The sequence below is a fragment of the Notothenia rossii genome (genome assembly GCF_949606895.1).
Source record: "Notothenia rossii genome assembly, chromosome: 2".
In the NCBI taxonomy this organism is placed as follows: Eukaryota; Metazoa; Chordata; class Actinopteri; order Perciformes; family Nototheniidae; genus Notothenia; species Notothenia rossii.
Genome location: NC_136904.1, coordinates 12,900,148 through 12,916,946, shown reverse-complemented (window position 1 = coordinate 12,916,946; position 16,799 = coordinate 12,900,148). Strand labels below are relative to the sequence as shown.

The 16,799-nt window shown below is 40.3% G+C and overlaps 1 protein-coding gene across 14 annotated transcripts in view; it reads right to left on the bottom strand.

Moving 5' to 3' along the window:
- Positions 1 to 13,135, bottom strand: part of esrrga (estrogen-related receptor gamma a) — a 147,253-nt gene extending 134,118 nt beyond the window's left edge. For 11 of the 14 annotated variants that reach the window (XM_079665525.1, XM_079665519.1, XM_079665522.1 and 8 more), the window contains exon 1: positions 12,857 to 13,135. The gene's annotated coding sequence lies outside the window, so the exon portion shown is untranslated. The remainder of the gene's footprint in view (positions 1 to 12,856) is intronic. The other 3 variants (XM_079665524.1, XM_079665529.1, XM_079665515.1) reach the window with 2 other exon arrangements.
- Positions 13,136 to 16,799: the final 3,664 nt, after the last annotated feature.

The following is a 16,799-nucleotide window of genomic DNA, read 5'->3' as shown; positions in this document are numbered from 1 at the left end:
GTCCTTTCCTTTCCTCTTCCTGTTTCCATGCCCCCCCCCCCCCGACACCCAAAGCTCATAAGAAGAGATAATCATCTTTATCTCGAAGACAGACCCTGCACCATTAACACCGATGGACACAGCTGTTTGTGTTGTGTAAATGTTCGAGGAAAAAGGCCTGATCTTGGTTAGCTTAATCGTACTGTCTTACATAAGTGACACCTCAGATGTCCATGTGATAATGTTGTAAAGCACTCTTAAAGGTTGGTGGAAATTTGACATTATCATGAACCTATAAAGGAAATAAACAATTAATAATCAAGAAGACAACGTTATACAGAATTTTGGAATGAAATGTGTCAGCTGTCTCCAGCGCAGGGTCAATTTTCAACATTATACGATGTCATGATTCAATGCCAGAATTAAAAAATAAACATAATCACTCGGGCTTGTTGACCTCAATTACTTAATGCCCATTCTATCTATGTACTATGACAGATCTGTATATAACACTGGTACTCATCTGTTAATGCATGTAATTGGTGGGAATAAGTATGAGTTAATTATACGGCTGGTACGCGATACTCATCCAAGGAACATAGCAACGACCCACCATCTCACACACACACACACACACACACACACACACACACACACACACACACACACACACACACACACACACACACACACACACACACACACACACACACACACACACACACACACACACACACACACACACACACACACACACACACACACACACACACACACACACACACACACACACACACACAGGTGTATACACCAGAGAGCACTTACCCACCATGTGATTAAGAGATATTTAAAAGGGGTCTGATTGAATTAGGTCAGTCATCTGTTCTCATCACCAGATGGAAAGTATCAATATATTTATATTCACTGGTGTTATTAATAACACCCAAGAGGCAACTAGACACCGTCAAGTAGGGTGACAAACAGATACTTTGGCTATTAATAGAAGGAAATGGAAAACTATGATCAACAAGCAGAGAGAGCAAGGGGCATCTCATGACATCAACATTAGGGTCAAGCACAAGATGTTGATGGAGAGCGAGCCATAGAGTTGTCAATATGTAAGTTATGTTTGATGGTGTTGAGAAATTGAGGTTATCGCAAATCACAGTGATGGATCAAAAGGGAAGAGAAGAGAAAAAGCAAATGTCATGTGTGCCAAGATCATGTGTGATATGCATGTAGAGTTTTTAAGTTTTAAGATAACTATGCTGAAAGTAATATTTCAACAACATCAGAAAGAATAAGAGCTTTTGATATATATTCCTAGTTTTGAACATGTCTATACAAATGGAGAAAGCTTTTTAATAAAATGGTAGGCTGGAGGAAAGATGGTAAAGTCAAAGGACAAACATTGGAGTTCCTCAGCAGTCGAACTGAGTTCAACACTATACTACAATATGCTTACTCACTGTAAATGAGAGTACCGATCGAGTGCTGTTCTGTTGCTGTTGGCAATTATCCCAACTGCTAAGGACGACACTTAGATTGCAAACTTGGACACGTTGCAAGTCTGCTAGACATGTGTTTACAATGAAGCTCACGTGCAACCAAATTAGTAATCTGACTGGTCAGCATTCTAACTACACTTCCTACACAACCATCTACACATCTTAGTTAGTAATGTTAACCACATGGTTCAATTAGTGATATAGCATTTCCTGGTTCAACTATTTTTTTAGCTGCTTGCGGGCACCCAGGTTTTTAATTGCACAAGGCAACATCTTTTCCTGATTCTTTTGTTTCAGGGGACCAATAAATAGTTTTTCTTAAGGCTTAAACATTGTGTACCTGCTAATGTTGGACAGTCCAACAGTGCGACGCTACAGTGCCTAATAGGTTGGTTCTGTCCCCAAAATCTTGCACTGACATTAAAACATTATCATATCCAAGAAATGGGGTTGAATCAGAGCACATTACACAATGTATATTTAGAATTTGGACCACGGTGGCTGTGGAGAATGCTCTCTCACTGTTTCTCACAGTAGACAGAGGAGCCTGTGATTATCAGTCTCAAACAGACAAACAGCTGAAACTAGGGCAGAATGCACACACAGAAGAAACACAAACACACACAGACTTCTGAGTGGGAAGGGTTGGACAGTGTGGTGTTCTGTTTTTCCTCACAATTTATATTTTCATCAAAAATAAAATGCGATCTGGTGGCTGAGTAGAGAGAGGAAAAGGGATAAGAGGAGGGCTGTATTAGAGAATTATGTCTCTCTCTCTCTCGCTCTCTCTCTCTCTCTCTCTCTCTCTCTCTCTCTCTCTCTCTCTCTCTCCATTATCAGTGGCCATCCTGTGACCTCTGACCTGTGCACTTTACGCCTGCATTAGCTGCATCTAGCTTACCTACTCTGATGCTGAGGAGGCAAACGTCAGCTCTGCTGGAAGTGCTTGGTCACCACTGGACAAGAAGCAACATTCTATGTCATGGCTTCTTTCATATAATTATGTGCTAATATGAACAAATTCAACATGAAACATGCATATACTGAAATGGTAACAGATTGGATGCCATGTTAGTGTTAAAATGTTACGAGTGAATAAAGGTTACTGATATTTCCAGAGTGTCAGTGAACATGTTATGATCTTTGTAGCCTTTTTCTGGAAACACAGCGGACAGTGTTCTTTTTTGTGTCAGACTGTACATTGAAAACATGTTTTTTGCTGTTTGTGTGATATTTTTCTCCCAACGAGTGCCCTTTACATTAAGTTCTGCTGCTTTCTGTCACAGTCACGCAAGTCCTCCTGCACTACAGGGATGTATGTATTCCTCTAGGAAAAGAGGTCACCTTTGTCTAACTCTATAGATCTTGCCAACCAACGTCCTGGGGAAAAATACAATAATATGAACTTCAGTGGAGGTGCATTACATGACTGGACGTGCTGCACACTCGGCAGCATCGTTTATATATGGCTGCTTATGATTTTGATCAAAATGCAAAAATTAAGCTAGTGTTGATTTGACGTCTCATGTAAGTCACTGAGATGCTGCTGATATACAATATCACACCCAGTCTTAACACAGACTGTGTATTGCAGGTTGAATTTCTACATTGCAATATTATCAAAATCAGGCAATGCAAATTTGACTTTAATGTTGCACAACTAAAAACATGCAATTCAAATCGATTTACATCCCAATAAAATATGGATATAGAGTTAAGGAATGTAATATAGTCTTGCATGGAACTGCATAGAAAGCCACTACTCTTCAAGATATACATGTTGGTTTCTTGCCGGTTTACTAAAGGTAGATATATGAACAACAAAGGTACAGAAAAAAACCTCTTTGTTAAACTTAAATTCTAAGTTTATGTGCTGCCTTCATAGTATGTTTTTGTATTAAACAAGATAGAAGCAAGTATCTATTTGCACTTTTCTATGAGGAACACCAGGCAACGTCCCATCTATCTTTAGTAATTCCATGAATACAGTGCTGAGGGGCAAAACATGCTGTCCTCCTGCTAATGAAGCTTTCAGCCCTGCGCTGCAACCACACAATGACAGCTGGCAGGGGAGGGGCAGGAACTACACGCCATGAAATAAGAGGGGGTAAAAATTGATTAGCAATTTTCATTTGCGCTAAGCTAAACAAAAGAAGGCTGCTGCCCTACTCTGCATATCATCATGGGGTGGGAAAGGAGGCGGGTGGTGAGGAGGGTGTTGATGGTGTTGGGGTGGGAAGCGATCTTCCAGAGCTCAAGGCATCTATTGTTTAGTTAGAGAGGATGTGAGTGTGGGGGAGCAAAGAGCGATTCAGGATGGAGAGACAAGACGACCAGGGATGGGGAAAGAGTGAAGACAGAAGAGAAAAAAGGGAGAAGACTTAGAGGAACAACAAGAATACAAGTGAGATGAGGAAGAGGAAGCTGGGTTAAAAATGAGGGCTGGGAGAATTGGAACAGGGAGGGGAACATTGAGGGACACAAGAACAAGGGCTAAAAGAACAGGGGATGAAACAGAAAAGAGGGGTAAGACCAAAAGGAGAAAAAAGGCAAGGGATAGTTTTAAAAGGGCAGAGAAAAATACAACTTGGATAGATTAAAGCTGGACCTGGACCGACTCACAACCCTCTTGAAAAACAAAAGCAAAGTGGCAGGGTGAAAAAACAATACACCATCACTTTTAGTTTATTAAAACCACCGGATACAAACGCTATGACAATAGAGGAATTTGCCAACACAGAGAAAAAAAACTGCAGTACGTGTGCAGTACTGTGGCCAAGCCATGTTGTCGTATGGGCAGTTTTCTTGAAGGTTTTTTTGGCATGACCATGCTGCATGGTGCTTTATTAAACAGTGACACTAATGCATCTTTGTTTGTGTATGTGCAATTTTTTTTTAAGCAGGTTGTCATTCATTCACACACACACACACACACACACACACACACACACACACACACACACACACACACACACACACACACACACACACACACACACACACACACACACACAGACACACACACACGCACACACACACGCGCACACACACACACACACACAAATGCAAAAAAGGCGAGAAAAATAGCAGCTGGTAAGTGAGTGAGAGGGGGGGAAATCAACAACTTTTAACCAAACACTGTACACAACTCTAAATTTAATTTTCTGCAAGATTAAGCACAATAATGACTAGCTATATAAAAACCCATAACTAATGGCTTCCAATGAGCCAATCTATAGGCATTGATCTGCTCAGTATCGCGTAGACTTGCAGTGTGATGCCTTTAAATGAAGGAGGGAAGAGGCAGAAAGTGAAAGGGAGAGAAGAGAACTATATGGGAAAGGATGAGTGGAGGAGGAGGAGAGCAGCCTGTCCTCCTCCAAAAAATGAACAAATAGGTCGATTGTTCGGGAGCTTATTACGACCTATAGTCACGTTTGAAAGTTTAGCACCTCTAGTGGTCGTGTAAGAAACATGGTTTGCGGCATTATGCTCCCGTTGATTGCAAACGATCCGGAGGGTCGTATATTCACAAATAACCCTCTCTGGAAAATCAGTTTGGCCATTAAAATGCTTTTTAATTTGATTCGCGAGAAATGTATATTGTACTTTTAGAATCCACGTCCAGTGGATGTGTAGGATCTATAGTTTGATAGATATTAGGAAGATGATTTGAGGTCCATGTAAAGTTGGCGTCAACCCTCACGGGGTGAAAACAGTATTTCCGGTCTCAAAGTTTTCATAACAAAACCGGAAGTATTCCCCTCACTGTCAAATTATTTTATTATTTTACCGTGATATATCTGCCAAGAGAGCACGCTTGTGAACTGTCAACGGGGGGGGGTGGAAACCTCGCGAACTGTTAGCGCCGTGGTATGCATGCCCACTGCACCTCGCGGGAGCGTGCACAGCGTAAAGCAAATACTCAGATATTTCAATGATTTGTTCGGCAAAGTTAGGTTTGGAAACGGTATAATTTCCTTTTGGGCGGGCATGCATAACACGGCATAACACCGGAGCCCCGCTGCGGGGAAACTTTGGCGCTGTTCTGAGTTTGTTCTAGTCTGTCAAAAATGACGGGCGGCTTTCAGATTTTTCCGTCATTGTTAAAAAAAATCCTTCATAGACGGAAAATATTCTTTAATGTTTAAATAAAGCCTTATTAGTTTGTCTGTTTCGCACATCCTCCTATTAATATCTTTGGACGCCCTCCACTAACTGTTTTATTGTAGAGATCACTTACAGTATCTTCTTGATATTTTCTATTCTATATTTCTATCATTGACCTTCTACTTTTCCCCTATTTTGTATGTAGGCTACTCTTAATATTTACATTTTTTCATCAAATATAACATATTCAACAAAGAAATTCTATAACGTGCTTTAACCACTAGGGGTTAAAAAACTGTCAAGTTTACAGTGTTAACACAATAAATTATACTTTATGAAAATGTTACAAATAACACACAGCATACAATGCCATAATAACTTGGTATTATTAGTGTAGTACACTTATGTATGTATAACATCTGAAGATGTGTATTTTATTAATGTTTTCACATCATTTTACAGGATATTGCTTTGGTATTTCACATATTGTAGTTCTACACATTAATATCTGATTTGTAAAACATCACAGACAGAAAGGTATATTATTATTATTATTTTACATCCCATAAACACCATATCCCAACGTGCATTGCGGCTAAAACATACCATCACCGAGTTTCAACGATAGCTGAGGATTATGGGTACTTCGATGTTTAGCCTATCAAAACCTCTGAAAAAATAAATGTGTCTCTCAGAATCGAAAGGGAAAAACACAAAAGCATTGTACACAATTTAAACCAATCAATGTTGTGTAATTAATAAGGATAAACTGATGTGTTTTAGTGGATGAGTATGGCAGATATCACTGTAAAATCATTTGACAGAGAGGGGAATACGGTTTTATTATGAAAACTTCGAGACCGGAAATACTGTTTTCACCCTGTGAGGGTTGACGCTAACTTTACATGGACGCTGCCGTCAATATGAATAGGGGGAAAGACGTAGTACTGTATATACACCGTGTCCTGGCGAGATCTCAAATAATCTTCGTAATATCTATCAAACTATAGATCCTACACATCCACTGGACGTGGATTCTAAAAGTACAATATACACTTCTCGCTAGAAATCAAATCAAAAATCCTTTTAATGGTCAAACAATTCTACAATTTAGGATTTTCCAAAAAGGGTTATTTGTGAATATACTGTACGACCCTCCGGAGTTGCAATTGCCTCAAATTGTTGTTTCTTACGCGACCACTAGAGGTGCTAAACTTTAAAACTTGACTATAGGTTGTAATAAGCTGCTGAACAATCGACCTATTTGGTCGTATGAGTTGGAGGACTTGAAGTGTGAGAGAGAGAGAGAGAAAGAGAGAGAGAGAGAAAATGCAAGGGTAAGGATGAAGGGGACACATGAGGCAAAAGAGGAGAAAGGTAAAAAAAGGGAAAGAAGAGAGATAACTATTTCTGCCTTAATCAGTATTGTACTAGTTGGCTGTATGAATGAATAATAAGAAACACACTGATAATAAAGCAAAGACTATATCAAAATAAAAATGGGCACTCTATTTTAAAACTCTTAACGTTCTACTTGTGTGAATAGTTTAATAATGTGCTTTGTGGCTATGGGTGAAGTGTTACACAGTTTTATTCAAATCTAACATGAATTTCTATATTATATTGGAAGAAGATTATGAATGATGGAGCTTTCCTGATCATATACTGTACATACTAATACTCAGGATATCTCGGTCTGAGCTACTTCCCTTGTATGGGCCTGAGAATATCAGGTTTATGAAAATCCAACGCTAAATTACTATAGTTTAGGGCGTCAGTGTCCTCTAATCAAAGTGTTGCATACAGTAAAACTGAATCCCATGCATGAGAACATTTCTTTCTATCCTTCATGTGTTCTCCAAATAGCGATAAGCCAGATGTGCTGAGGTTATAAATAAGCAAGGTTTGAACTTTCCTCTAAATATCTCTTCTTTTGTTGTTCACACACGTTATCGAAACGGATGAACACAAACGCCTTTAAAAAAAAGAATCTGTCTGAAAGCGTGTTTTATTATCACAATTTGAAAAAATGACCACGTCCGACCTTTGGCTTTTCACTACTTTTTTTATTAAGCCTGGCCATTCCGATCAGGTATAAACACTATTGCCTCCGTCATAGTGGAACAACAAATCATAAGAATGGGCTATACTCGGTGCACAGAATTATGGATTTGATAGCTAAATAGAAGCTAAGCTGTGCTAAACACACACTCAGGTGTCGATAGGGACACTAATGAATAACAACACTGTACAAACCCTTGCAATCCACTTCTTTAAGACTATAACAACTTGTATCTATCTAGTGGGTGCACTAATCCTGTAACAACAGCAGCATCTTTGTATGTGGTAAGCACAACTGGAGCAACCCAGCTGGTGTTAAAACATGTCACAATAAAAATCATCATTATATTTTTTTAAGGTTATTAAGGCAATTAGCTATCTAGTGGTATTCTACATGGCTAATCCTACACTTGACAGCTTTTTAGAGGCTCACTGACTAAGAACTAAAGGTGGTGGCTTGTGGAGGAGAATGGAGTGAAATGAAACAATCCTCTGCTGAGAACGCACAGAAGCTTAAATCCGGAGAGGGCTGCTTGCGTTAATCCCCATGGATTAGGCTTCTAAATACTCCTATTCAAGCCAATTAATTCATGCATATATCTGTCTTCAGCTCTTTTCATGTCATTTAAGATGATGGAGGGCGACTTCCTGAGAAATCAGGAGGAGGGTGGATATGTATCTACATTAATGCACACAGGGCTCTCTCTTCAGGACCATGCAGCTATATACATCCTGATGCAGCACACACACAGGCCCACACACACACACACACACATTGCATTAGGGAGGTATACATTGAGAGTTACATGGGGAAATTATGGTGTGTGGGTGAGGATTGAGAGGGGCCTCCAAAAGTTGACTGAAATATTCTGACAGCTGAATACTAATCATGAGATCAACCTCTGGCTAAATCTACAGGATCTCACTGGGGCCTCTGGCTGGGAGAAGCATAAAAAGGATTAGCAGTAAATACAGAAGGCTTAAAGAGAACAGAGAGACAGCAGTGGACAGACTGAACAACTTGAAAAGGAAAGGTTGAGAGGAAGAAGCAACTAAGAATGGCAAGAGGACAAGTACATTGACCTAGAAGTATGTAAATGATTTTGGCTTTATGGTTCCCCAAGGACAGTGACATAAGAACAATAATTTAAGCAAATACATTGGCAGGAAACAACTTGACAACAATGAAAGAATATAAAATATGATATGTATAGTAGAAGGGGGACAGTTATGCAGGTATACAGCAACAATGCCCCTGGCCTTTTTTGGATGAACTTGATCACGATTTTGAATATCAGGGGATCTCATGGTGTAATATAATAAAAGAAAGAAAACGAGTTGCCCACTTAATACTCTGGAACAGGTTTTGATTAATTAATTTCCTGTTTGCAATGATGTCACTTCTTATATGCCGTCCCTAATGACATCATTATAAACCACAAGTCTCTTGTTACCAGAGTGTGCGTGTGTGTGTGTGTGTGTGTGTGTGTGTGTGTGTGTGTGTGTGTGTGTGTGTGTGTGTGTGTGTGTGTGTGTGTGTGTTTGTACACAAGCAAGCGGGCATGCAGTTACCGCTGCAAAGAGTATTATTAATAGGAACTCGCATCACCCAGAAAGGATCTGATTACCAAAAAAGTAACTAAAGTTACCTCCCACTTAGCTCTGATTAAGATTTAGATACAGATATAAAAATGTGCACTGGAGGAATGTAAGTTATATACAGTATATATCTTTGCATTACAGTTACTTGTTAGACGCTTATTTCCAAAGTGACTTACATACTCAATACTCTGGGCAATCACCACAGGAGCAATTTGGGTTGAAGTGTCTTGCCCAGGGACACAACGTCATGCTGACTACAGTGTGGTTTGAACCTGTGACCCCCTGATCCGAACACCAAGGCTCTAGCCACTGCGCCACACACCTCCCAATCTGAAGTGTTGTGTAAAGATTGCTTCACCATACAAAGTGTTGGGTAAAGTTATATAGCCAACAGACAGGTACATGCGTTATTAGTAAGATGTGCCTTTGGCTTCCCACTGACAGCAGATATTACTGCTGATGGAAACAGCTTTGAGTTTGTCCACCACTTCCCGAACCCTCTACAGCTGCAGAGTCAGCACCTTGGAGCTTTGGAGAGCAGCCCTGACAAAATCTGTATTGTATAAAATTGAGCCAATGGTGTGATTAGCTGGCTCTGTTCAATGCTCAATGATTTATTATTCAAGCTGTAAATGACTGGTAGGTCTACTGCACAAAGAATGGCAATGACTTTACAACAGCACTTGAGTACAGTGTTTACAAAAAGGTGAAAAACATGATCTGAACTAAACCCATGCTACATATATTTGGGAGGAGTTGGCACTGCCAATATTGCCTAGCGCAGAGACTAGCTTAGGAGTGACAGGAGTGTTACACATGTTAGAGGAATCCAACTCAAACACAGCATGCATGCTTGGAAAAGTCCTCTATGTCCTTTTTGTGTAACTTAAAAGATGTATGTTATGCTTTTAAGTCCAATTAATTCAAATAGCGACTGTTAGATCTACAATATCAAAAACTGCATGATAAACAAAGAACATTTTGATCTAAACATGGTCAACTAATCTAAAGAGCAGTAAGCTGATCTCTGAGTATTACAACCCGTTTATGTCTTGGCCATTTAACCAGAAAATAAGTGTATGACTCGTGGTGCATGGCACTGCTCGTCGAACTTGATATTGTTCAACTCAGGTAACTGTTATTGGGAGTGCTTAGTCTTCATATACTGAAATAAGGTCAGACATACAAATCACTGTAGTTGGGAAACTCTTGTTACGTTTATCCTGCAACAAGTGAAAATATGTATGCATGGCGGGCGACAGTACAAGACTGACCGGCAGCATTTCAAAAGTGTCAACACCTTTTGAGAAGGCTGATCTAAATGGAAAATATACCCCTCTAAATGTATAAACTTTGGAAGTCCCAGGCTGTGTTTCACATTACTCTCTCTTATTTTTGAAAGACACACTGGTTCTTTCACTCTGATCCGACATCAGCCTCTTTGATTGGTTGACCCAGCTCGTGCACTAACCAGTGACACGCTTTAATTATTGAGCGGCTGACCTCAATTGGTTTGCTGGAACAGCCTAAAACACATTGCGCCACAACCAAAACACACTGTGTGCACACACACACCAACACATTTGCAAACCATGCTCCAATACTCACAATCTCACTACTGTACATACTGCACACTTACATGCTCACCCTGGGGACAGTTTCTGCAGTCTAAATATATACTGTATACTGTGGACAACATCAACTGTGCCTGCTACGCCTCTCGGTTCATTGATGCTGAGCGGATTAGTTTTGATATGAATCAGGCTGGAAAAACTTGTTTTTTACCATGTTATACAATATACACTTTTTACATAAAAACATGAATGAATTCAACTAAAGATAACGACTTATATTAAATAAATAAAATGTATAGATGAAAGCATTTTACTCACATATTTTGCTGAGTTTTTCAAAACTACATTTAAAATATAAATGGCTGTTGGTAATTGTTTAAAAACAATCACATGTGTAACATCTAGCTGCAATGGCAAATACAGAAAGAGACTTTAAGTACTGTGCTCTATCACTATTGTTTAAATGCTTGGAGAGAAGGCACGTTATAACACTCAAACAGGATGTTTTTATCACTTATCGTGTGCAGTATACTGCATACCTAATGCAGTAGTATTGGATTAGGGAATAAAGCTCTGATGAAAACACAGAAATAAAAAACGGCAGCAACTCATATTGGCCGTGAAACTTTCTCACACAATATATACTTACACAAGAGTTTCATCTATGAGACGATAGGGAAAACAAATATAATTCACAGTAAACCTTTGATGTTGAAACATAAATCCTGTGATATGCCCTTCATATCTGAGAAATGATACACATCCTTTGCTATGCTACCAATGCAGTTAAAATGCCATCATTTTATTTCTATATATGACTAGGAGAGTTTGATCTCAATCAAACGTGCCTCCTTACAAATGATCAAACACAGATACTGGACGATACTGATACTGATGTGATATCCACATTGCTTCAGAAGACATGAAGTAACCAGGTCATTTTTAGATTAGGGGGGCGATGGTATCCTACTTAGAATACTGAATTCCTTTCCACTGAGCAGAGAATATTTTACCTGCCTACCTCATGATGTCGTGTTTGACACTTAATGCAATGAAATTGCACACGTCTTCAGCAATGACATTAATCTTGAGAACAACTTCGGGGACATGAGTGACATGTTGACTCATTATACTTTGATGAGTGTAACCCAACTGGGCTCCATGGCACGCTGTGTGTGGCTTGTGGACTATGATTAGTTACAAATAGTTCAATGGGTCACACCTCTTGGCTCTGATCCTGAGACAGCACGGTTTGAACTTACTTCCCCTGAGCCACAAGTTCACCACAGGTACAGTAGCTTAGCTGAAGTCTGTTTTGCAGGAAGATAGTATTAATTGTCTAGAAACTATGAAGCAGAATAGTCAGTCATTTTGTGAGCTGCTTATGAGTTCGTGCATGGTTACAGGTGGTTTGAGTGCTGCATTGTGCCTAAGTGTAAGAAAGTGTAAGAAATACATTCAATACTATTTCCCCTCTAAAAGAACATTTAAAATGATTAAATGTTGCAGACGTCAGAGACAACTAAAGCAGACACATGGACGAACGCACACCGAAAAAAAGAATTAGTGCAATCAAACAGAGCTCTCAACATGGAGCTTCATGCATGCATGCGTGTGTCTATGAAGTTTGGCACTGTGTTTCTTTGGTCCATACGGCGTTTTGTATTTGCCATAATCCCCTGTCAGCAACACTTAGGCAGGCAGACAATAGCAGAGAAGATCGGCAGCCAAACCCCCTTCACTGTAGGCTTGGCAGGTCAGCGTGCAAGCAGCAGGTTTGACACACAAAACACACACACACACACACACACACACACACACACACACACACACACACACACACACACACACACACACACACACACACACACACACACACACACACACACACACACACACACACACACACACACACACACACACACACACACACACACACACTCAAACAATCACACATGTACAATCATGAAACACACACACACACAGAAACACTCATGTCCCGCTGAGATGCACGTTACTCACACCGTCTCCCGGCTCTCTTCAAAGAGTTGTGGTGCAGTTCTCAAGGACACGGCTGTCTGACATCTCCTCTCTTTCTCTCTCTCCTCTCACTGTGGCGTACTCTCTCTTCCTATCTCCCACTCTCATTTGCTTCTCGGTTGCAGGACGCTGCCACAACAGATGCAAGTGTGTCGCTGCTTTCCTCCTCTTCTCCTTATTACTCCCTTTTCCCCTCTCTCTTTTCTTCTCTCCTCTCGGTCTGCAGCTGAGAGGCACAGCTCATTCTCTAAGCCATGAAGCGGGGCTTCTCTCTTTTTTTCAAGAGAGTGCTGGGTAGTATGAGAACGAGGAAGTGAAATAAGGAGGAAGGGAGGGAGAAAGAGGAGAGGAAGGAGCGCTGGGGAAACTGACCAAACTGATGTGCCGACAATCAGCCAGTCTTCCTCAAAGAAAAACAAAGAGATTTACTTTAGAGAAGCAGAAGCTCTGAAATCACCATATACAGTATGTTTTAGTCTCACAAAAAAAGAGAAAACTGGGAGATGAGAACAACATAAAATGGAAACATTTATTGGTTATGTATGTTATGTCTAAAAGATAAACTGAACATATAAAAGTTAAGTCAAAGAAAATGTATATTTTTCAGCTTGTTTTAGTAGACCTGAAAAAGTCCTGTCCTAAAATATATATATAAGGATAGGATATACAATGGAGGGACAGAAAGTGATTTGGATAAAAAGGAAAACTGATTAAATGTAGAAAGAGAAGAGAGCGGGAAATGTCTAAACAAGAAGTGTAGGAGGGTGAAAAAGAGGAAGTCTAAGTATTCCCCAAAGCCTTGCTGTCTTTTCTGAAAAATGGTCCCTGCAGGCCCGATCCAGAAAGAGGCAACACAAACAAACAGAGAGCAGAAACAAACATCTATTTATGGAGGAGGGGGGTCCAGTTTCCCAACCACATTTGCTCGCAGCATTTTGACAATGTTACCAATTCAGCTGTTTAAGTGTAGCTGCTGAGGAGAGGAGAGGAAGAGTGAGGAGAGGACAGGAGAGGGAAAGAGAGGAGGAACAATTAGTATCTCAGTTAAAATACAGTGTCTCTGCAGTGAGACACTAGTTTCACACTTTTCAAACCAGCTCATGAAGAGTAAAAAATACTTACTAAACATTTGAAAATAATCAGAATGTGTAAGTTTCCAAATCATTTCTAATAGATCCCAAAAACAGGTCAATGCACATGTGTCTATATCCGGACATTTTCCCTTTCCCTCTGACACACACAACAGTTTTGTTTTTTTTACGTGTGAGTCTATGGTATTATGAGGACTTGACATAAAATACATTTGATAATGTTTTTAAGCCTCATGTTTTTCATAAACTTATTACAAATGTTGATCGATTAGGGCCTGTGTCTGTTCTGCAACGTTAATGAGACAATGCTGTACTGTTCATTCTCCTGTTTCCCACAATAAAAGTCTAATTTTGTCCTGAACTGTGTAGCTTTCCATGTCAAAAGTAAAACCAGATTGCATACATTGATAAAGCAGCAACACTTCATTTGTTGTAGAAATGCACCACATAGACAGTGGCTGATCACACAAACCATAGAAGGTCGAAACACTTGAGTTTTATTCAGACAATGTCACATAATAACTTTGATTCATAAAAAGTATTCCAATGGAGGACGAACTTTTCTCTGTATTCAATTGTTTTTTAAGTTAATTATGCTCCAATTTGCAACTTCTAAAATCTGTTATAGGAGTGTTAAATGGAAACAGGAACATCTCCAGTGTTCATACAATAAGAAATATCATATTTGCATATTCATTGATTCAGATTTTTTTCCCATGAAGGTGATATATGCTATTTTTGGAACCAACAGAAATCACAGTTCAAGTTATAAAAGTATTTTGAGCCTCTCACAGACCAAGGAAGAGCATGTCAGTAATAAGCATGTTAATGAATCCTAGCACAAAACTAGGGTTTTCCTCATTGGATAATGAATACAGCTGTGTAGGATGCATGTGCACACACACATTAGGGCAGGGAGTTTAGTTAACCCCATAACCCTATAGTATTACAATAGAGAGATATGCTATATTTGATACCAGTCATGTACTCTTGTAACAACGCCTTTAACTGTCTGTAATATGAAGAGTATGCACTGTGATTGCAATGAACTATACGAGTTTAATCGTGTCGTACAATTTAAATGTAATTAGAAAGTACAACCGAGGGATGGAGAGAAGTCCACAACATACCAACGCAGGGGTTCAGACGAGGATGAGGAGAAGGAAAGTAAATATCAAAGGAAAGGGAATAAATGAGAAACCAAAAATGCAGGTCACAGAACAGGTGAGGGACAGGATGAGGACAGGGAGGTAGATGATAAAAGCAGGGACACAGAGGAAGAGGAGGGAAAGAGGGTGGAGGGCAAGGACAGGGGTGAAGGGTGTAACTCACTCCTGTCCCCATCACCAGCGCCCAGTCCTAATTTACCCAGAACAATCAATCAGATCAGGAGGCAGACACTGATAGAGGACTACCATGCAACAGGATCCACCACGTACACACACACACACACACACTGAGAGAGATGGAGGACTTGCATGCAACAGGATCTATTCACACACACATACTTTTATGCTGACTAGAAGGAAATAAAGTTTGCAGCTCATATCTGTAGCCTCTGCACTGACTTCTACCAACTAGGCTGTACTGTGTACCAAAGTCACCGTTGCTCTGTGGGGTCACAGCGGCAGGTCAGGGCCCGCGAGACAAAACCAGCACAGAGGGAACAGAACAGCAGTGAGAGAGCAGGAGGGTGAGGGAGAAAGGGGGAAGATGGAGGAGAACAACGGTCAACAAAAGGAAGAGAGGGAGACCGAGAAAAGAGCACGGTGCAAAAAGAACAGAGGACAGAAACGGCAGTGAACGAGAGGACAAAGCGATCGCGCCCTGCCATGCTCTCAGAGAAAAGATGAATTCACCAACATATAGGAAAAAAGAATAAAAGAAATGGGAAAACATGGCGGACTGATGCCAGTTCAGATACCGAAAACACAAACACACACAAACAAGAAGAACAGGGAGATGCGTAAATGTGACCACAGATGTTTGTTTATTACTCCTCAAGTGTTTCTGGCCTTCTATCTGCACCCCAGGGGGACACTTTAGCATGCTCTCAACACAAGAACACCTAAATAAGATCTCACCTTAAATGGTGATTGTTGTGCAGCAGACTTAACTGTTTCCTTCTCAGGTGTAAACAGGCTTTGTGTGTGATTTGTGTGTTCATCATAAACACCTGGGGAAAATGTAGCTTACAGTAGGCTAAAAAGATGATCCCTTCCACATATCGAAGGGTTCTTCAGCTAAACACAACGTCAAAGCTCCCAAAGTAAAAATAATTCAGTGTGGATAAAAGTTTATTCAATTGTATTCACGGCTATGCATTGTAAAACCAGGCCTCTTGATATGACATTACATGAGATCTAGCTTGATTTGAGCAGATAAACATTCATATTAATTAAATTCCTACTTTATAATGACATTTAAATTCTGGGCTTGCATTTGTTTTCCCTAAAGCCCCTGTCACACTGTCCCGAAATTGACACCCGATGGACACACGATTAAGGAAATGTTCAAATTCGGCTCTGATCGTAACAACATCGGGCCATTCGTGAGGGCATCTTAAGCCATCGTATGACCGCCGGTGGAGTTTCTCAGGCTCCGGCAGCAACTTCGGGAGCGGTGGCAACATCTTTGGCATCACAAAGCATTGCAGAAGGACCTTGTGAAGGTTCATTTTCGTGTTGACTTCGTGTCTCCATTTTGCCCTTCGTAAGGCATTCGTGAGGGCATCTTAAGCCATCGTATGACCGCCGGTGGAATTTATCAGGCTCCAGCAGCAACTTGGGAGCAGTGGCAAAATCTTTGGCATGCCAAAGATGGCTTAAGATGCC